This window comes from Rattus norvegicus, chromosome 1 (genome assembly GCF_021556685.1).
Source record: "Rattus norvegicus strain SHRSP/BbbUtx chromosome 1, alternate assembly SHRSP_T2T, whole genome shotgun sequence".
NCBI classification, from domain to species: domain Eukaryota; kingdom Metazoa; phylum Chordata; class Mammalia; order Rodentia; family Muridae; genus Rattus; species Rattus norvegicus.
This window is the reverse complement of record NC_141534.1, coordinates 68,199,829-68,222,643: the sequence shown is the minus strand read 5'-3', so window position 1 is coordinate 68,222,643 and position 22,815 is coordinate 68,199,829. Positions and strand designations below refer to the sequence as shown.

Genomic DNA, 22,815 nt, shown 5'->3' with positions numbered 1-22,815 from the left:
GTTAGGGAAGTTTTCTTCTATGATTTTGTTGAAGATATTTACTGGTCCTTTGAGCTGGGAGTCTTCACTCTCTTCTATACCTATTATCCTTAGGTTTGATCTTCTCATTGAGTCCTGGATTTCCTGTATGTTTTGGACCAGTAGCTTTTTCCATTTTACATTATCTTTGAGAGTTGAGTCAATGATTTCTATGGAATCTTCTGCCCCTGAGATTCTCTCTTCCATCTCTTGTATTCTGTTGGTGAAGCTCGTATCTACAGCTCCTTGTCTCTTCTTTTGGTTTTCTATATCCAGGGTTGTTTCCATGTGTTCTTTCTTGATTGCTTCTATTTCCATTCTTCTATTTCCATAATTCCTTCAACTGTTTGATTGTGTTTTCCTGGAATTCTTTCAGGGATTTTTGTGACTCCTCTCTATGGGCTTCTACTTGTTTATTTATAATTTCCTGGAATTCTTTCAGGGATTTTTGTGACTCCTCTCTATGGGCTTCTACATGTTTAATTATGATTTCCTGGAATTCTTTCAGGGATTTTTCCGATTCCTCTCTGTAGGCTTCTACTTGTTCTCTAAGGGAGTTCTTCACGTCTTTCTTGAAGTCCTCCAGCATCCTGATCAAATATGATTTTGAAACTAGATCTTGCTTTTCTAGTGTGTTTGGATATTCCTTGTTTGCTTTGGTGGGAGAATTGGGCTCCGATGATGGCATGTAGTCTTGGTTTCTGTTGCTTGGGTTCCTGTGCTTGCCTCTCGCCATCAGATTATCTTTAGTGTTACTTTGTTCTGTTATTTCTGACAGTGGCTAGACTGTCCTATAAGCCTGTGTGTCAGGAGTGCTGTAGACCTGTTTTTCCTGTTTTCTTTCAGCCAGTAATGGGGACAGAGTGTTTTGCTTTCGGGCGTGTAGTTTTTCCTATCTACAGGCCTTCAACTGTTCCTGTGGGCCTGTGTCTGGTGTTCACCATGCAGGCCACTTGTTGCAGAAAAGTTGGTCTTACCTGTGGTCTCAAGGCTCAAGTTTGCTCGTGGGGTGCTGCCTACGAGCTTTCCGAGGCGGCAGCAACCTGGAAGATCTGCGCCACCCTTGCCAGGAGCCTCTGTGCACCAGGGTTCCAGATGGTGTTTGGTGTCTTCCTCTGGGGTCAGAGATGTGTGCAGAGTGCAGTCTCTTCTGGTTTTCCAGGCGTGTCTGCCTCTCTGTAGGTTTAGCTCTCCCTCCCACGGGATTTGGGTGCAGAGAACTGTTTATCCGGTCTGTCCCTTCAGTTCCAGCAGTGTCTCAGGCACAGGGGTCCTGTTGCTCCTGGGCCCTCCCCCACGGGAACCCAGAGGCCGTATACAGTTTCCTCTTGGTCCAGGGATGTGGGCAGGGGTGGGCAGTGTTGGTGGTCTCTTCCGCTCTGCAGCCTCAGGAGTGCCCACCTGACCAGGAGGTGAGGTCTCTCTCCCACGGGGTTTGGGAGCAGAGAGCTGCTGCGGACCGGGATCCGTGGGTTTGGGACTCCCGGTAAACACAGGAAGTGCCCGGTCCTAGAGGAATTTTGCCTCTGTGTGTCCTGAGTTCACCAGGCAGGTCTCTTGCAGCAGAAAAATTGGTCTTACCTGTGGTCCCGAGGCTCAAGTTTGCTCGTGGGGTGCTGTCTACGAGTTCTCCGCGGTGGCAGCAACCAGGAAGATCTGTTTACTGTTATTTTCTAATACAAAGGCATCCTGGCAAAAACAAGCAAACAAACAAAAACAAACATAAAACAAAACAAAAAGAAAGAAACCAAATAGTTAGTGTATTAAAGACTAGCAGAATATAGTATCCATGAGAAAGAAACCTATTCTGGGATTCTGAGGCTATTTAAAAAAAAATGGGACATGTAAGGAAAAATTTGTATGTATATCACACGTAAAATGTGTGTATCATTGAATATGCAGAGAAGGAATTATTTGTAATGGCATGGACAGAAAGAATTATAACAATAACAGTAAAGCAATTTAGTTTTTACAACATAATGACCACCTATACTATGTTCTACAGTGTCCTGTTACGGTAACTGCTCAATAAATGTTTACTGAATAAATGTTGGTGTGGAACTAAGGACAATTTAATTTAACCTCGGTATTAAAGAGTATTTAAAGGATGTACTTATATAAAATGTATCAGATTATTCAAAGAGAAATTGACCCACTGTTTTTATATGGACATATGGTTATCATTTTCTCCTTTGTCTATTACTCCTTGAATATGTATTGCTTCCTTTCCATATGTATATGTTTCTTTTTACATGAATGTAACTAAATCTGAGTTTTCCCTTTTTACTTTAGTGGATTTACTAAACTTTTTCACATTGTTTATAATATTCGAGGTTTCATTGAGTGTACTTATATGTAACTGAAGAAAAGTAATATATATAAATAGAATAAATTATATATAATCATTGCAATATATATACATATATATATATATATATATATTATATTGAATGGGTCTCTGACTCTTTTACCTGCTCCTGGGACTCTTCCTTTCGTTGACTGACAATGTCCAACTTCAATATGAAATTTTTTGCTTCATCTTATTATATTTTATTTTGTCTTGTCATGTTTGGTAGTTATTTCTTAGAAACCTATTATTTTAAGAAAACAAATGTTCTTAAAATACAATAAATTATATATATAATTACAAATATAATTTTATATATATAATTATAAATATAATTTATTCTAAGAACATTTATTTTTTCCCAGATTAGATTTATTTCATATCAGGAAAAAAGTACTGTGAAGTATAAAGGCTTTATGGTATATTGAGACTCACATGTGTCCTATTTTGTATTATCTCTTGTAATTGTTCTTTCAATCCTACATAAAGGAGTCATTGTTTTATGGAATTTTTATTTTCAAGAGACATATTCGTTATGGTTGGATAGATGATCCAAGCTAAAGAGTACTCATATCTCTTAGAGCCAACCTGCACTCATGTTCTAGAACCTAGATGGTGACTCACAACCATCTATAATCTCAGCTCCAGATCTAATATGTTCTCCTGACCCCACGGATACACAACATACACACTGAATACTTACATACAAGCAGCGAAACACTTGTCAACATGAAAATAGAAATAAGAAAGTCTTAAAGAATAGCTATGTTAATGCTGATAAGACCTGGTGAATTTACGGTCAATATGAGAACATGGAATTTTGGGGAAACATTGTGTCTTTAGCTGCTGTTTTGCCTCTCAGATACCTAACACACACATTAGCATGTGTCCTAAAAGCAAGTCACATCTGTAAAAATAAGGAAAAAATTCTATACTAACTGCTCCTCTTTTAATATGCTCTTCTATAATCCAATTGATAAATCTCATAAAGATAACACATTGTTTCATCTGCTGAAAGGATGAGAGCAAAGTGTCTGTTTAAAATCTACCAAAACTGCTTTTAAAAATACATGCAAATTTTATATTTATAATTTTATATATTATATTTATAAATCAAAAAGTGCATTATTATAATGTTAGCAGCTGTTCTCTACAGCTGTTCTCTATAGCACTACCATAAATTAAGACATCAACATTTAGAAAGAAACATCAACATCTATATTTTCACTATTCTTATTCAAAAGTATAGCAATACTGAATTTTCCAATATCAGGTAGAATAATTAATTTTTTAATTACCATTTGACATTGTATTTTAAAAGCAGCTATGCCTAAGGAGAGATTTCAGAAACAATTTTAGTCTGTTTCAGTTTGTTTCTAAAACAAAGGGGTTCATATTTTCCTCTATAGGTGGTTAAGAAGAACCTTTTTCAATTTGTAATTTCCTAGAGTTATTGCACCAACAAAAGAGTTCTCCTTACAGAGCAGAACAAGCAACTGCTCAAAGCAGCTGTTAGGCTCTCAGCTCTTTGGGGAAATATGTGCTTTTCCTTTTTCTTCCTTTGCGTTTTAGCCCCAACGCACTGACAGTGCTGTTCCATTTCCTTCTGTAAAATGAGCTGCACTTGAAAAACAAGACTAAGAAGAAAAGTAATTTTTTTAAATTCTAGTGTTTTTAAGAAGAAAAATAAGATGATGAAGAGATGAAGGAATAATGTTTGCTTTCTCTGAAATCTGTATTTCTTACTCAATTCAGGGACAACTAAACTGTTTTCAACACATTTACCATGGGGATTTTGAACACAAGCAACACAGAACCCTAGAGAGGGTTATTTCCCAGGCTGATACCTCTGGCTAGTCTTGGTGTGAATTTGACTACATCTGGAATCAACTAAGAACCAAGCAGCTGGTTACATCTGTGAGAGATTTTTTTCTTAGATGATTCGAGTAGGAAGACCTATTTTTTAATAGATTCTTTTCACACACAGTACATCCTGATTATTTTCCCTCCTTTCACTCCTCCAAGTTCCTCTCCACCTCCCCTCCCCTCTGGATCTATTCTCTTTCTCATATTAGAAAAGAACAGGTTTCTAAGAAATAACTACCAAACATGAAAAGACAAAATAAAATATAATAAGGCGAAGCAAAAAATTTCATATCGAAGTTGGACATTGCGAGCCAACGAGAGGAAGAGTCCCAAGAGCAGGTTAAAGAGTCAGAGACCCATTCATTCTCATTGTTAGGAGTTCCATAAAAGACTAAGCTAACAGCTATAATATTTATGTGCAGGATTTGGTGTAGATCCATGTAAGCCCCGTGCTTGCTGCTTCAGCCTTTGTGAGCTCATATTCTCTTTACTTAGTTGACTCAGAGGATCCTACTCTCCTGCTATCATCCATCTGCTCTGACTCGTACAATTTTTCCTCATCCTCTTCTGGGGAGTTCTCTGATCTCTAAAGGGAAGGATTTGGTAGAGATCTCTAACTTAGACTCTGCATCTGGTCCCACCTGTGAGAAGAAGCCCCTCTGATGATGACTGGATACGGCACTGACCAGTGAGTACAGCAGAATATCATTAGGAATCGCTTTAGTGTCTGTTTTCTTTTCTCAGATCTCTTGAGGTGGGAAGAGTCACCTTCAGTCTGAGCCACATCTTCTGTGGAACCTACCTTAAGGACATGGGAGAAGGAAGTTGACACTCTTTGCCTGTGTGCTCTCACTTTTGCTGGCAAGTCCATTCCTTCCCAAGCATTAGGGTCTAAGTCTTTGGGATTCTGGTGTATACTGAAGACCAGCTGACATCCAAGTCTGGAATGAACAATTCCTAGATTCTTGGACCTTCCATTTATAGACAGCCATTGTTGGATTAACTGGATAACAGCTTGTAAGCAATTCTAATAAATGTGTGTGTGTGTGTGGTGTGTGTGTGTGTGTGTGTGTGTATGCATGTGTGCGTGCATGTGCATGTGCATACACATGGATATGGTTAATGAATAAGGATATGATGTAATGCATTCTATAAGCTCTGTTGCTCTAGAGAACCCTGACTAATACACCAGCCAACTGACACCATTTTTCAGAACATGTTTGTCTTCTTCCTACCCAGTGTCAAAAATTTCCATACTTCCTATTTAGAATTGCCTCTAGAACACATCACAATTCCTCACTTGTTTCTTCATTTTGAAAATCTGTGTAAAGATTTTAAAAAATATGGCCACACCTTAATTCTATTTCTCCCTGCCCAATCCTCAATTTCTTACTAAAATATGCTTGCTAGTTATCATTTTACTTAAACTGAAAATTCTCATATCCCCCAACTTGACAAATATGCAGATCGTTTTATTTTGCTTTCAGCTGTGAACGCCTGGAAAACAAGCAGAGTATTTCTGTTCTTTATTCCATTCATGTTTAAACATGGTTCATACGTCTGCTGTGACATTGAATTAATGGTATGTAATATCTTAAAGATGACTTGGGGAATATAATTATCTATCAGACTTTTTCTAAGCATTTCCTTAATAATAATAAAGTTGCTGTTGTCTGGACCACAGTTTTCTCTACATGTTCTACATTAAACCTTCAAACAAAATTTATAAAAATAAAGGTCTTATTGTTTAGTTGTTTTATGTCCTATACCATGTATAATAATACACTTGCCCAATGACCTTATTAGGTGACACTGCCTGAATGACAGAACACTGACTTGGAAATACTGCTTGTCTCTTTATTTCCATTCAACTTTGGTAGAAATCACACAATACAAAATTTACTTAAGCTAAGAAAAAAAAAGCAGCACAGCTGTCAACCATTGTGTTTATATGAAAGGGCAAGAAAATATGGTGGTGGAAAAACAAAATGAATAGAAAATAGAAGGCAAGTTTCAATTAACCCATAGAGTAAACTGGATTTCAGATTGCAGGAGATAAAGTGCTATTACCAGAAACACTTCTTACTAAATTCTGAGAGAATTGTTGCTTCAAAAGAAGAATCTCTATATTCCTGCTTTTTCTCTAGGTAAAATAACCTCAGATACATGGTAGTAAATAACGTATATTAGGATATATTTCTGCATTTTCAGTTATCTCAGGAAAAATGAACCAATGCAGAGAGTGTATCTTTCTGCTTGTTGCTGTAATTAAAGGCCTTATCTTTTCACTCTGAACAAAATTAGCTTTTTGTTACATTCATAAAAACTAACTGAAGTCGCACCCATTGTGCAAACATCATGTATATGTGCAGGTCAATGTGTTCTCTACCAAGAAAGGGCTTTTTCTGTGAGACAGTAAATATTTTAAGTGATGCTCTGCTATGTTTTGTTGGTTCTCTTTCTTTGAAAAATGCATTTATAATTATATACCTTTCACTATAAAAGCAATAGCATTATCACTGACTTAAATTGTTTTTGTTTGTGTATGAGAAAACCCATAAAATGCACATGAAAATGATAATATAGAAAGGCCAGGATTAATGACTAAACAGAATGTGTCTCCTGCTTGTCTCCAGGGTAATCTGTATACAGTCACACTGCTGCCTCAGCTCCATCCATCTGAACTCCCACCCTCAGCAGGACTTAAGGTAATTTAGGCTTAGCACAAACTCCTATGGCTCAGGGTTGCTAAGTCTTAGAGGTATTTTTGGAGCATTTTTGTGTTGCTCACATACTTTAAAGACCTCCTGTAAAAACAACTTAAATATGTAATTTGACTCCTACCATCAAATCCCAAACCATTTGCACTGTTCATCTACAATCTGTGGCATTTTGCATCATCTAAACTCTCATGCAGACACCCAGTGCTCCTAGCCTAAAGGCACCTCACCACACTGACATCCATACTCCCATTTTCTTGTATTAGCCTTTTTCCTGGAGACCATGTATTCTGACAGCCTCTCATCACTCATCCTGAGAACTTTCAGCTTCACTATGAGTCTTTCCCAACTACTGTCTTTCTACAGTGCTATCTGACAGAATTTGCTTTGTTCTGCCTGGAATCCTATGACTATTGATTTGTCTTCTAGACAAGTCCCAAAGTTCCAAATTAAACATTCAAGATTTCTGGTGATGCATGGTATTACTTGGCGGATTTTCAAAATATAATGGCAATCTCTTTGTGCTATTCCCATTGTGTAAAAAGGTTATTGCCTTTTAGAATCTCTATCTCAATTAAAACCTTAGCACCACAGATCCTCCCAGCGTGTGCATGCACGTGCGCACGCACACACATGCACACACACACATACGCACACACATACACGCACACACATACACGCACACACTACATACTTAGATCAAACCACTATACATAGTGTGATAGTTTGAATATGCTTGGCCCAGGGAGTGGCCCTATAGGAAGGTATGGCCTTGGAGCAAGTGTGTTGCTGTGAGGGTAGGTTTGGAGACCCTCCTCCTAGCTGCCGGAGGATGCTCAGTCTGTTCCTAGCTTCCTTCGGGTGAAGATGTAGAACTCAGCTCCTCCTGCACCATGCCTGCCTGGATGCTGGCAGGTTCCCACCTTGATGATAATGGACTGAACCTCTGAACCTGTAAGCCATCCCCAATTAAATGTTGCCCTTTATAAAACTTGCATTGATCATGGTGTCTGTTCACAGCAATAAAACTCTAAGACACACACTACATCAGACATAAACACACACACCCTCCTACACATAATACATACTGCATACATACACCATGCCATTATAATACATCAGAAACACATACACAAACATACACACCATGCCCTCCTACACAGCATACACATACACATACACACACACATACACGATACCCTCCTACAATAACACACACATACACATGCACACACATGATTTCAGTGATCACAGCCTTTGGCTGTAATCTTAAATGCCACATATCTAAAGTACCTTTTGATAATATCACATTAACTCCAAAGCTGCTACTCTTTGGAATCCGTCATACTTTCCTTTCCTAAGACAGTCTCCTTTACTGTAAATTTTCTTACTCCCAGGAATTTTTCTTTTACCCTGAGCTATAAAAATATTCTTCATAAGACACTGTGCAGTGTCTTAGAACTTTTTAAGTGTATTTTAAATGTAGTGGGAGTTGAAGAAAAGGTTTCTCTATTGCCTATTTGCTGTTTGAGTCAACTTACATATTTTCTGGAGAGAAACTGTATCCAATGTGTGTTCTATGATTCTTTTTGCCATTTTTATCATTCTTACTCAAAAACTTAAATCACTTAAGCTTAGAAAACATTATTTCCTATTGAATTAATTTGGCTTTTTTAGAAATTCGATCAGTTTGAAAATAACAAATTCTCATATCTGTACTTGTAAAACCACTTTAAAAAAGGTTGAATGAAAAATAATCAATGGAAATTATAGGGTGCTTCTACAAAAGAAGGATGATGGCAATCATTCATGATTTCCTAAGGTGGAATCTCATTTTCTCAGAGCATCTACAGAGGGCATGAGTTCTCCATAAGCCAAAACCCCAGAGATGCTCTACTTCCTTTGAAATGCTCCAACCATTCTTTCCACTCTTTTGTAAAATTCATCTGATATTTCAGCGGGTACTGTTTAGCATGATATCTATTGATACCTAGAGATATGTGTTAGATAAAAATGATAACTCAGAAACACAATATGAAGGCCAGGCTTACTAGCATTACCAGAAATAGATCTTAATTCATTCTCTCTCTCTCTCTCTCTCTCTCTCTCTCTCTCTCTCTCTCTCTCTCTCTCTCTCTCTCTCTCTCTCTGTTGTTCTAAAGCTAAAACTCAGGATTTCCCTCTTGCTACACAAGTGCTGTACCACTGCTTTTTCTCTACCAACCTCCTCTACCCCAGAAAGATTTCTTAAACATGTCAATTTTGGACTTTCCATGAAAAAAATTAATGGATTTATCACAAAGTAATAGAAATTACTGATATAAAGCCTATTAACTTTCCATTGAAAATGCTTTCATTTCAGATAAATTCTCTGCTCAGTAATTCTTGCCCAATATCTCCAGACTTCATGCTGTTTCCTTTTGCATTCGCTCATTTCTTACTATCAATGATTACTGGCCATTTTGCTATAATTTGCTATAGTCCACAACTTGGTTGGGTGCTAGATAAAATGACCCACATTGTGGATTAAGACTCCTCCCTGGCAGAGACTGTAATTTAGAAAGGTTGGAAAGGAGTCATTAGACCTGTTTCTGGCAGTGTGAACATCTTGCCCATTGAAAACAATTAAAGTTGACTAACTTTTAAGGTTTTAAAAGTTATATTGAATACAGATAATAAAATACTAAGAAATGTTCGAAAGCTCAAATCAAAAAGTCTGTGGGGAACTAGAAAGATAACAGCTCTCAGAAGTCAGGCCTTATTTGTTTCCTGATGAGCCTTGCAGAATTTGAGGTTGTATTTTATGTTTTTTTAACTTATAGGATTTGCAGGCTATGGAAAATAAGCTGTGTAGGAGACATGGCCTAAAGTGTGTCTCCAAAACATGATGCTTTAATGATAACTGTAATTTAGAAACTGTAGGGAAAGTACTCTAAGTTTTGTTTTGAATATTTTTCTGTGTTCAAAAAGACAGAGATACCTAACATTTCTTCTTCTTACCATTTAAAAACATAAGTTAGTCTTCTCATGGCTTTATAAAATTAAGGTTCACTCCAAGTGTCTCCTAGTGTGGGAACCAAACTGTTTTTACTCTGTGCTTGTGAGTCTGAAAGGTTGGCTATTTCTCCAGCAACACAATCACTTCTGTAGTGATGGCCAAAGCTGGTCGTCCACTGGTCCAGTTCAGTTACTAGACCATCGGCCTCAAGAAATACCAGAGCTTACAGAGTGAGGGCCTAACTCCACCAAAAGACTCAACTTCAGATCTTGTCCAACTCTCAGCCTAAAGAATGTCTGCTGCAATGGCTACAGAATGGAATTCCCATGATCCTTCCTACTGGTTTCAACACTTGGCTAGAAATACACTGCTTATACTTTCCTGTTATTATAAATTATCAGCCAGGTGAAAAGGGGGATTGTGCAAGGTCTGAAAAAGTACTGAGAGAAGGAATTTTCATCCCTGAGGAGTTTTCAGCCAATGTATCTAAAAGGTTTTGTTTACTTCACATAAGTCAACATGTTTAGCTGTCCAGAAATCCTATAAACTTTTCACTCTGGGTTCTGTCGTCATTTTCTGAATAGTTACAGTTGTTAAAGACTGGACAGGGAGATCCAGAAAAGTCAATTTCTTCTGCTTTTGTTATTTGTGTATATGTATGAAGCAAGAACTATTTTGACCTGCTACTACAGTAGACTTGCCTTCAGGAGAGAGTTATGAGCTAGGAACCATAGAAGAAAACAAACTAAAGCAAAACACAACATCCATACACACATACATACATACATACACACACACAACACACACACACACACACACACACACACACAGGAAATACACACAGTGTAGGTAGGGAAGGAAGCAGAGGCAGAACACAATATTATTTATCTTTAATATGAATACTTAAAATGCATGGATGTAAATGGCAAAGATAAAAGTGTATTATAGCTATAATTGCAAGGGAGAAGTATAGAAAACAGACTAGAGAAACATCATTTTGCTTCAAAAACAAAGCAAACCAAAAATAATATTAGCCTTTTAAACATTCTTTAAAAATTCTAAGTCTTGCGCTTACCACCTTTTATTCTTCCATCTAATTTAAAATTTTAAATGAATATTTCATAGTGGTTTTAAGGAAAACTGTATTTGTAATCAGTTTTTATTTCATTTAAATAAGAGAATTATAGATTGGTAGAACAAATTGTACCAAGCCTATGGTAGCCTTGGTAGTGGGAAAGGAAGAGCAAATGGAGCTTCTTTCTGAAGGTTGGACTTTGCAGGGAGAAGGAAGAAGAAAGAATCTGAAGGTCCAAAAGAGAGCTGTTGGAGAACAAGCAATAAATATAAAGCAATATTGATTCAATTAAATAACAGTCTCCTAGAACTATCTATGGGAGGACTTCTCAGACTTATCTACCACTGATTACAGGTGGCTCACAGAACCACCTACACTTTGATGTTATTATAAATTATCTTGGGATTGTTTTAAATGCAAATTATTTAGGCAGAATGTCAGAATCCTATCAGATACATATAACAATAATCATTAGGCAGTATGTATTTCAGAGTGTGAATGCAATCTGATCTTTTTGTAGATGACAGTATCATATCACAATGTCAAAAGGTTGGACATTCCATATCAAAATAACAAACATAACCCTCCATAGTAACAAGTCATTATACAACATACTTAGATTTCTCATGTCAAAACAATAAATATATCTGGGTACTTAGGAATAAATCTAATATAGATGTTGAAAAACTTATTCATAAACTCTATACAGTGTCTGAAAATATAAAATGAACAGAATACAGTGAGCTTTCTATCTCAAATTAAAAAAATAAGTAATAAAAGTGTTAATTTCTTAGAGGAGAAATTCTTGAGCCCCAAGTTCTATATTTCCAATGAGATTCATGTAAAATGCCACTGTTGCTCTACTTAACAATGCTAGAGGTTAGGGAAATAAGTGTACTACTAGATACAGGGGTGATGAGGGAGGTATATGTTGTCTATATATAGAAAGAATAAGGAAGGAAGGTGGCAAATTGTTAAGAGTGAAGTCTTCAGTATATTTCAAGTATATTTAGAATTAATTTTATAGATGAGGACAGAATTGTGGAGCATTTCAATCCCAAGAATTCCATAAGCAAATCTTTGTTTAAGAAATAGTAATGTGTTGGAGGTGTGGAGGGCCTAGAGGGCAGATAGGCTTGAGAAGGTGGAGTCAATTGAAGGGTATGTGTCATAATTTTGGTGAAAGACAGTGAATGACACAGAGCAACATCATGGCAGGATACATGTTTTAGCATCATCATATTTCTGTGTTCACCTTTTGATGCTAATGCTTGCATAAATTTCGGAAAGGTGACAATGATTTTTATCTCAGAATGCACCATAGTCAGTGTATTATATGGCAGGCAACTGACATATCGTTAAAAAAGAATTGGTAATATTTCTCTATGTGAACTGGACACCTTTACAGGACACTTCTATTAATTTGATTAATGGTAATCTTAGACTTTTAATTTGGCTGGTTGTGTAGAAACACTTTGACTTTTCACAGCTTCCTTATGTAACTAACTCCCTGAACCCTCCAATTGTAATGTCTCCCTGTCCCTTCAAACACATGTAAAATGTTCACGTCAGTCTTTAGAACCTCTTGGGTCTTTTCTCTTTTTTTGTCCATCTTTATTAAATTGAGTATTTCTTATTTACATTTCAAATTTTATTCCATTTCCCAGTTTACAACACCTAACCCCTCCTGCACCCCTACTATATGGGTGTTCCCCTCCCAATCCTCCCCCGATTACTGCCCTCCCCACAAGAATCCCGTTCAATGGGGGTCCACCTTTGGCAGGTCGGAGGGCTTCCCCTTCCACTGGTGCTCTTACTAGGCTATTCATTGCTACCTATGAATTTGGATCCCAGGGTCAGTCCATGTATAGTCTTTGGGTAGTGGCTCAGTCCCTGGAGATCTGGTTGGTTGGCATTGTTGTTCATATGGGGTCTCAAGCTTCTTCAGCTCTTTCAGTCCTTTCTCTGACTCCTTCAATGGGGGTCCCATTCTCAGTTCTGTGGTTTGCTGCTGGCATTCGCCTATGTACTTGCCATATTCTGGCTGTGTCTCTCAGGAGAGATCTACATCCAGTTCCTGTCAGCCTGCACTTCTTTGCTTCAAGCAACTTATCTAGTTTGCTGTGTGACCAACCAGGACTTTTGGCCTTGAGTAAGCAGGATATGGCCCTTGGTGCCTGCGCTGTTGGTCTCTGCTCTCCAACCCTGCTGCCTTCCTGAAAACAGCCCCTAGCTGGGAAATGGAAAATTACTGCATTGGTCCACCCTGGTCTGGTGATCTCTTGAGTTTCAGTTTAGCGTGTATATAAGGAACACGTCTTTTCCAATAAAGTGGCATTTCGTTCACCTACCAAATGACTCTGTATTTTTCTTTTTAATCTGCAGGCCCTCGTTGACTCAGGGTAGCAGGTTAGCTATGCAGGCATAGCTGACAAGTGGAGGTCCCACCGACATCGGAAAGAAGGGAGAAGCTGATGGACCGCTCTGGGGTCCTCCAAAGAAAAGGAGCGAATTGATCGAGCAAACCGAAATAAGTGTTTTGGGGACCACCATAGGAGCGGCACACAGTCACAAGCTGTTAAAAAAGCAGCTGAATGGCATCCTTGAACATCGGGGAACCGCCGTCAAGGTGAAGGTAATTGGGGAATTCGTAAAAGATTTAGAAAAATTTTGTCCTTGGTTCCTAAGTAATGGAGCTTTTAATGCTGAGGACTGGGATCGTGTACATCGGCATTTGTGCCAAGCATGAGAGCGGCATGGGCCGCTCATTTTCAAAACCTGGGGATATTTGGAGGCTAGTTAAGAATGCCCTTGGGCTGGGGATTTAGCTCAGTGGTAGAGCGCTTACCTAGGAAGCGCAAGGCCCTGGGTTCGGTCCCCAGCTCCGAAAAAAAGAACCAAAAAAAAAAAAAAAAAAAAAAAGAATGCCCTTATTAGTGAAAATGAATTAGTGAAGGAACAATTGGCTGAGGCTAAGAAAACTCTTAGAGACATTCAAGAGGAATTTGCTAAGGAGTCTCTTCAGGGGACTTCGTCCTCTTCTTCCGACACAAGAATCTGAGAGTAGTGAAACACCCCCTAATGAGGGTGAAAGAAAGAAGAAAAAGGGTAAACTTGGGAACAAAGATCATAAAGGGGCTTCTGCACCCCCGCCACCATATAATCCTACATGGCCTGATGAGGAACATACAGAGGATCAAGAAGAAGTAGACTGGGACTGTGAGCCACCCACATCAGGAGGGGTGATGTTAAAATCGGAAAGAATATAGGAAAAAAGGATAAGCAAGAACTGTACCTGGTAGTTGAGGTACCAGACCCTAATAACCCCAGACAAATGCTTCACCAGCATCAGGCTTTGTCATTTAAGGAAATAAAACAATTGAAGGAGGTTGTGATATTTTATGGCCCTCAGGCTCCTTTTACCAAATCTTTGTTTGAGTCCTTTACCTTTCTTAACCTTACACCCTGGGATTTGCAACAATTTGTAGAGCAATTCTCTCAGTGGGGTACTATCTACTGTGGAGGAGTGAATGTCAGGAACAGTGTACCAAAGTGGCTCATATGAATCTTCAGGCTGGGCAACCACAATTTAATTTGGAAGCGTTGACAGGGTCTGGAGCTTATGCTGGACTTGCACAACAAATTCAGTATTCCCCTGGCATATATGCCCAGATTGCTGCTGCCAACCCAGCCTGAGGTGCCTTGCCTAATATAGGGTCAGAGAAAAACTTACTAAGGTAGTGCAAGGCCCTTCCGAAACATATTCAGACTTTGTGGCCAGATTAATGGCTTTGGCAGGAAAGATGTTTGGTGATGTAAATACTGCCATGCCCGTAATTAAACAATTAGCCTTTGAGAATGCCAACAAATATTGCCAGGAAGCTTTTCGACCCCATCAATTCAAACCATTGAATGAATATCTAAAGATTTGCAAAGATATTGATGGAAATCATATTCAGGCTCATCTTCTTGCTGCTGCTCTTCAACGAGGACTGGGAATAGGAGGTGCTAAACCCAAAGGGTCTTTCAATTGTGGACAACCGGGGCATATGAAATGAGATTGTCCCAGACACAGAGAGCAAGCCCCTGGGAAATGCCCCAAATGTGGAAAGGGTAATCATTGGGCTAATGAATGTTGATCCTGGTTTGACATGCAGGGATGACCGGTTTCAGGAAATGAGACCAGGGCCCTGTCCCAGGGCCCGAAAGCAAAAGTGTATAGGACCTTCGAGACACCCATTTGGTTTGTCCCCTGAAGCCACAATACTTTTCAGTTGCAGACCTCAAGCGAGGAACCCCAGGGGGTGCAGGACTGAACCTCTCTGTTCCGCTGCCCGAGCAGTATTACCCTCTGATATGGGGGTTCAGGCACTCCCCACTGGGGTCTATGGGCCTCTACCCTTGGGAAGCTGGGGTCTTTTGCTGGGAAGAAGTAGTGTCATCCTTAGAGGGATTCAAATTTTCCCGGGCCTAATAGATAATGATTTTCAAGGAGAGATAATTGTCATGGCTGCCTGCTCTCGGGGAGTTCTTGTCATCCCACAAGGGGAGAGAATTGCTCAATTAATTTTATTACCCTTACCCAAATGTGGTAATGAGAATATCTGAGATTATAGAGGACAAAGGGGGTTTGGGAGCACTGGCTCCTCTTCTGTTTTTTGGACAATGGAATTGGATCAATGCCCTGAGATAGAATTAGTTATAGAAGGGAAAAATTTTAACGGACTTCTTGATACTGGCGATACTAGTGTCATATCTGCCCAATTTTGGCCATCGGCTTGGCCTTTGCAGGATTCCGACACTCAGGTTTCCAGCATAGGAGGATCTCCTACCATCCACCGTAGCACTAAGATTTTAAAATGGCAGGATCCAGATGGACAAAGTGGACATTTTCAATCCTATAATATCAAGAGCTTACCTGTGAGTCTATGGGGGAAGAGATATACTAGAAAGTATGGGGGTTGTGTTGACTACCCGTTATTCCAAACCTGGTAAGATGTTACATAAGTGGGAATGGAGAGGAGAGGGGCTAGGTAAAACTTCTCAAGGAAGCCCATCTCTTATTAGTGTCCCTGATTCTCTGCAAAGGATGTCCGGTGATTGATCTGGGGTCGGAACTCCAAATTTATCCTAAAGGCCACTGTTACCTCTCCTCCTATCACATGGAAGAAAAATATGCCCATGTGGATTGAACAGTGGCCTCTGACCCAAGAGAAACTGGAGGCTGCCCAAAAATTAGTACAAGAACGGTTCGATGCCAGTCATTTGGTTCCCTCTATTTCCCCATGGAATACCCCTATTTTTGTCATTAAGAAAAATCTGGCAAATGAAAACTTTTGCAAGATTTGAGAGCTGTTAATGATACTATGGAAATTATGGGAGCTCTTCAACCTGGATTACCCTCTCCAATGGCCATCCCTAGAGGATGGGAATTGATTATTTTAGATTTAAAGGATTGCTTTTTTACCATGCCCCTCCATCCTGAGGATTGCAAGCACTTTGTCTTTTCAGTCCCTTCCACAAATTTCAAGGAACCTGCCAGGAGATTTCACTGGGTTTGCTTACCTCAATGTATGGCTAATAGCCCTACCCTATGTCAAATGTTTGTTGCCCAAGACCTTGTGAAGGTTAGAGCACTTTTTCCTTCTTGCTACATCCTCCATTATATGGATGATATTTTGCTTGCATCAGCCTCTAAACAAGAGCTGTTAGAGGCTTTTGCCACCATGACAGAAAGGCTTACACAATTTGGGCATGTTATTGCCCCTCAAAAGGTGAAAATGGGGTATCCTTTTCAATACCTTGGCTTTCAAATTGCTAAATCAGGTACTCGTCCACAAAAATTGCAAATACGAGTGGACCAATTAAAAAATTTGCATGATTTTCAAAAATTATTAGGAGATATAAACTGGGTAAGATCTTCAGTGGGATGTCCCTCCGGCACTTTAAAACCACTGTTCAACCTCTTGCAAGGGGACAATCCTACATCACCCAGAGCTCTCACTCCAGAGGCTAGACAAGCTCTTGTGAACTTTCAGGAGGCCTTGTCCAGGTCCATGCTTAGCCAAATTGATTACAGAAAGGGATTAAAGTTGTTGGTTTTTCCTTTTCAATTTGCTCCCATAGGATTACTTTGGCAGGATGCACCCTTATATTGGGTTAATCTGCCAGGCTCTCCACATAAAATTGTTGCTGGTTATCCTAGTCTAATTTTGTCTATTTTAATCAAAGCTGAGGAAATAGCTAAACAATATTTTGATATTTGTTTACAAAAAATTATTGTGCCCTATACTAAAGAGCAGTTGGCTTATTTAATGGCCAATGATGAGGGATGGGGTTTGTTTTGCTTTACTACTCTTGCAGGTTTTGATAATAATTACCCTTCAGATAAGAGTGTTCAGTTTTTTAAAGCACATTCTATTTGCTTTCCTAGAATAGTGAGAAAACATCCAATTGATGGAGGTAGAATAGTTTTTTACTGACGGCTCTTCTTCTGGAATAGCAGCCATAGTGTCTGAAGGACAAGTTAATACCTTGACATTTTCCCGGGTGTCTGCTCAATAAACTGAATTGGAGGCTCTATGCTTAGCCTTGAATCTTTATTCAGAATCCATAAATATATATACTGATAGTGTTACTGATATGTGGCTAATATTATTAAAAATTTAGAAACTGCTCCTTATATTGATTATCATTCCTCTGTCACTGATGCCCTTGTATGAGTGCAGAGACTGTTGTGGATGAGAAGTGCACCCATGTTTGTTGACCACATCAGGGGACATTCAGAATGGCCTGGTCTGTTAAGTGCTGGGAATGTGAGAGTGGATGATGCTACCCATGTGATGTTAACAGTGGTTGAACATGTTCAGCCTTTACATAAAAAAATTTATCTGAATGCAGAAAGTTTAAGATTTCATACTGGATATACCAGAGAGCAAGCATTGGGAATTAGTGCTACTTGCCCAGATTGTGTTCCTTTTATTCATTCTCCAAACTTGGGGGTGAATCCCTGAGGCCTTCTTCCAAGAGATGTATGGCAAATGGATATAACCAATGTTGCCAGTTTTGGAAAGTTGTCATTTGTACATGTTTCTGTAGATACTTATAGTGGCCTTCTTTTTGCTTCTCCACATTCAGGGAAAAAAGCCTGAGATGTTAGAAATCATTGTTTAGCAGTCTTTGCCTAAGCTGGGGTACCATGAGTGATGAAAACAGATAATTGACCTACCTATAGCAGTAAAAACTTCAAAAATTTTTTAGATCAGTATAATATTTCTCATAAGGTGGGTATCCCCTACAATCCTCAAGGATAAGCCATTGTTGAACACAGCCATGCTAAGATAAAAAATTATTTAGAAAAAAATTAAAGGGAATGATATATTGGGCCCCCTTGGCACACCTTATGCTAAATTACCTTATATATTATATATTTTAAATTTTTTATTAGTAGATAAGGAGGGTAAGTCCGCTTCTGATAGGCATTGGAGGCATTCTGAAAGGACGAATTATGGGTTTGTTAAATGGAAAGATCTCCAGTCAGGCTCCTGGAAAGGCCCAGTTCCTGTTTTATTAAGGCTTAGGGGATCAGTGTGTGTTTTTCCGAAAGGTGCAGATGGGCCCTTTTGGATTCAGGAGCATTGTGTGCGGCCTGTTGATAGTCCCAGCAATCAGTGTGGAACAATGGAGCTTGGTGCAGAATCCTTCTATCCTGATGAGCATGAACCTTGATGCTTCTGTATTTCCTAGCATTTTTGCAAGAAAATGACCTTTGGGTAGGCTTGCTGACAATGTGCTCCTAGAGGAGCATCAGGTAAATGGTACCTTTTTATTGGAAAATACCTTATGTTTCTTGAAGGAAGTTAATCAGAGTAAGTATGGTAATGTTTCCTCAGCCTTTTTAGATAATTGTAAATTACTGAGCAATGCCACTTTTGGCCAATTTAGAAATAACACTGCTGTTCAATTTCAGAATATTTTGTACCCTGTGTTGCCTATGAGGTGGAGAAATATTACTGGCAGTCCCCTGAGACCTGCTCCTAATTGTTGGCTTTCCCCAGGGAATTTTGAAGTTAAAGCACCCATACTTGGAGAGATTGTTCCCCCTTTTCTGCTTGGCCATTAGATGAGGAAGTTGGATTTTCTGGACACCAACCCCCAGTAAGAATTCCACCCTGCAGTCCACACCTCATTGGTATAGAAATCCAAGCCAGTATGGGGTGTGGCCTCTTTTTGCAGGGTTTTTCCTCTGCGGGCCTCAGGCATGTTTAGACATGACTCCTATCCTATTGCAATCTGGGGATTTATCCAATGGATCAGCCTCTTGGAATGAATCCTTTGAGGCATCTGTTAATGTTACAGTTAGTCACAGACTTAATAATCACATCTTCACTTTGTCTTATTAGCCTCTTTTATTTTGTTGTATCTAAACTGAGTGTGGGGGAAGGGAGTAAACTAAATTGTTCTATAGGTTCTTGTTTTCTAGCCAATTGTTGGAATGCTTCCTGCCATGCTAGAGCGGTGGTGATTAGAATTCCTGGACCATTGTTGATGCCCATCCGTACCAACAACAGTGAAGGCCTCATGCTATATAGACACAGGAGAGACTTCGGTATTACCGCTGGAATTATTGCTGCCATCACCATTGCTACTGGAGCAGCTATAGGCGCCGGGTTCGCGCTATCAGGCCAAGTACAGACTGAACAAATTATCTGGAAGAATTTCTGATGCTCTGCTCACTCAAGCTGATGTTAATTCCCATTTTCATTATCAGCAGGTGGCTTTAATGAGACTCGGGTGGACCCTCTGTATGGCACTGGGTTCTTCTCCCTAGTCCAGCAAATGGGGACCTTGGTAAAAGAATGGGCAGGAGCAGCCTTTCTGGGCATTTTGCTAGTAGTAGTATGTGGCACCGTTTGGTGCCTTTGCTGACTGAGAAGACAACAGATTCATTCTCAGGCCGTAGTGCGAGGATTGGTCCTCATGCAGAAGCATGAGGTCCACGCAGCTGAGTTTTGGCTATCCATGCTTGATAGGCACTGATCAAAGACAGGCAACTTCCCTGACCCTTGGATAAACCTAAGACAGGGGCCTTGAGAATGACAAGATTACCCAATGATGGTTAAGACCAAGGATGCGTTCGGGTAAATCCTAAGACAGATGGTGCCTATTAATTAAAGAAAAAAGGGTGAATTGTGACCACCTGGGCTTTTGGCCTTAAGTAAGCAGCATATGGCCCTCAGCGGCCCGCACTGTTGGTCTCTGCTCGCCCACCCTGCTGCCTACCTGTAAACAGCCCCTAGCTGGGAAATGGAAAATTACCCCATTGGTCCACACTGGATGGGTGATCTCTTGAGTTTCAGTTTAGCGTGTTTATAAGGAACACATCTTTTCCAATAAAGTGGCATTTCGTTCACCTACCAGATGACTCCGTATTTTTCTTTTTAATCTGCAGGCCCTCGCCAACTCGAGGTAACAGGTTAGTTATGCAGGCATAGCTGACATTGGTGGCTGTATATGTATGGGCCACCTGTGGGGCAAGCTCTGAATGGGCATTCCTTCAGCCTATGTTCTAAACTTTGCATCCCTATCCCCTCCCAAGGGTGTTCTTGTTCCTCTTTTAAAGAAGGAGTGACCATTCACATTTTGGTCATCCTTCCTGAGTTTCATGTGTTCTGTGCATCTAGGGTAATTTGAGCATTTGGGCTAATAGCCACTTATCAATGAGTGCATACCATGTGTGTTTTTCTGTGATTGGGATACTTCACTCAGGATGACATTTTCCAGTTCCATCCATTTGCCTATGAATTTCATAAAGTCATTGTTTTTAATAGCTGAATAGTAGTCAATTGTGTAGATGTACCACATTTTCTGTATCCATTCGTCTGTTGAAGGGCACCTGGGTCCTTTCTAGCTTCTGGCTATTATAAATAAGGCTGCTATGAACATACTGGGTCCTGTGTCCCTGTTACATGTTAGAGCATCTTTTGGGTATATGCCCAAGAGAGGTATAGCTGGTTCCTCAGGTAGTGTAATGTCCAATTTTCTGAGGAACTCCAGACTGATTTCCAGAATGGTTGTACCAGTCTGCAATCCCATCAACAATGGAGGAGTGTTCCTCTTTCTCCACATCCTCGCCAGCATCTGCTGTTGCCAGAGTTTTTGATCTTAACCATTCTGACTGGAATGAGGTGGAATGTCAGGGTAGTTTTGATTTACATTTCCCTCATGTCTAAAGATGTTGCACATTTCTTTAGGTGCTTCTCAGCCATACAGCATTCATCAGCTTTGAATTATGTTTAGCTCTGAACCCCATTTTTTTATTTTTTTATTTTTTTTTATTAATTTGAGTATTTCTTATATACATTTCAAGTGTTATTCCCTTTCCCGGTTTCCGGACAAACATCCCCCTCCCCCTCCCCTTCCTTATGGGTGTTCCCCTCCCAATCCTCCCCCCATTGCCGCCCTCCCCCCATAGTCTAGTTCACTGGGGGTTCAGTCTTAGCAGGACCCAGGGCTTCCCCTTCCACTGGTGCTCTTACTAGGATATTCATTGCTGCCTATGAGGTCAGAGTCCAGGGTCAGTCCATGTATAGTCTTTAGGTAGTGGCTTAGTCCCTGGAAGCTCTGGTTGCTTGACATTGTTGTGCTTTTGGGGTCTCGAGCACCTTCAAGCTCTTCCAGTTCTTTCTCTGATTCCTTCAACGGGGGACCTATTCTCAGTTCAGTGGTTTGCTGCTGGCATTCGCCTCTGTATTTGCTGTATTCTGGCTGTGTCTCTCAGGAGCGATCTACATCCGGCTCCTGTCGGTCTGCACTTCTTTGCTTCATCCATCTTGTCTAATTGGGTGGCTGTATATGTATGGGCCACATGTGGGGCAGGCTCTGAATGGGTGTTACTTCAGTCTCTGTTTTAATCTTTGCCTCTCCCTTCCCTGCCAAGGGTATTCTTTTTCCTCATTTAAAGAAGGAGTGAAGCATTCACATTTTGATCATCCGTCTTGAGTTTCGTTTGTTCTAGGGATCTAGGGTAATTCAAGCATTTGGGCTAATAGCCACTTATCAATGAGTGCATACCATGTATGTCTTTCTGTGATTGGGGTAGCTCACTCAGGATGATATTTTCCAGTTCCAACCATTTGCCTACGAATTTCATAAAGTCATTGTTTTTGATAGCTGAGTAATATTCCATTGTGTAGATGTACCACATTTTCTGTATCCATTCCTCTGATGAAGGGGATCTGGGTTCTTTCCAGTTTCTGGCTATTATAAATAAGGCTGCGATGAACATAGTGGAGCACGTGTCTCATTTGATTGTTGAGGAATCTTTTGGGTATATGCACAAGAGAGGTATAGCTGGATACTCCGGCAGTTCAATGTCCAATTTTCTGAGGAACATCCAAAATGATTTCCAGAATGGTTTTACCAGTCTGCAATCCCACCAACAATGGAGGAGTGTTCCTCTTTCTCCACATCCTCGCTAGCATCTGCTGTCACCTGAGTTTTTGATCTTAGCCATTCTCACTGGTGTGAGGTGAAATCTCAGGGTTGTTTTGATTTGCATTTCCCTTATGACTAAAGATGTTGAACATTTCTTTAGGTGTTTCTCAGCCATTCGGCATTCCTCAGCTGTGAATTCTTTGTTTAGCTCTGAACCCCATTTTTTAATAGGGTTATTTGTTTCCCTGCGGTCTAACTTCTTGAGCTCTTTGTATATTTTGGATATAAGGCTTCTATCTGTTTTAGGATTGGTAAAGATCTTTTCCCAATCTGTTGGTTGCCGTTTTGTCCTAAC

The 22,815-nt window shown here is 39.8% G+C and overlaps 1 long non-coding RNA gene across 2 annotated transcripts; it reads left to right on the top strand.

The window, feature by feature from the left end:
- Window positions 1–4,669: 4,669 nt before the first annotated feature.
- On the top strand, window positions 4,670–20,441 carry LOC147996755 (uncharacterized). 2 transcript variants are annotated; one of them, XR_015654626.1, is made up of 5 exons: window positions 4,670–4,919; window positions 5,719–5,813; window positions 6,868–6,939; window positions 13,410–13,659; window positions 19,492–20,441. It is a non-coding gene; the product is annotated as an uncharacterized LOC147996755 (long non-coding RNA). The 2 variants fall into 2 exon arrangements; XR_015654625.1 differs by lacking the exon at window positions 5,719–5,813 and having other exon boundaries at window positions 4,715–4,919.
- The last annotated feature ends 2,374 nt before the right edge of the window (window positions 20,442–22,815 follow it).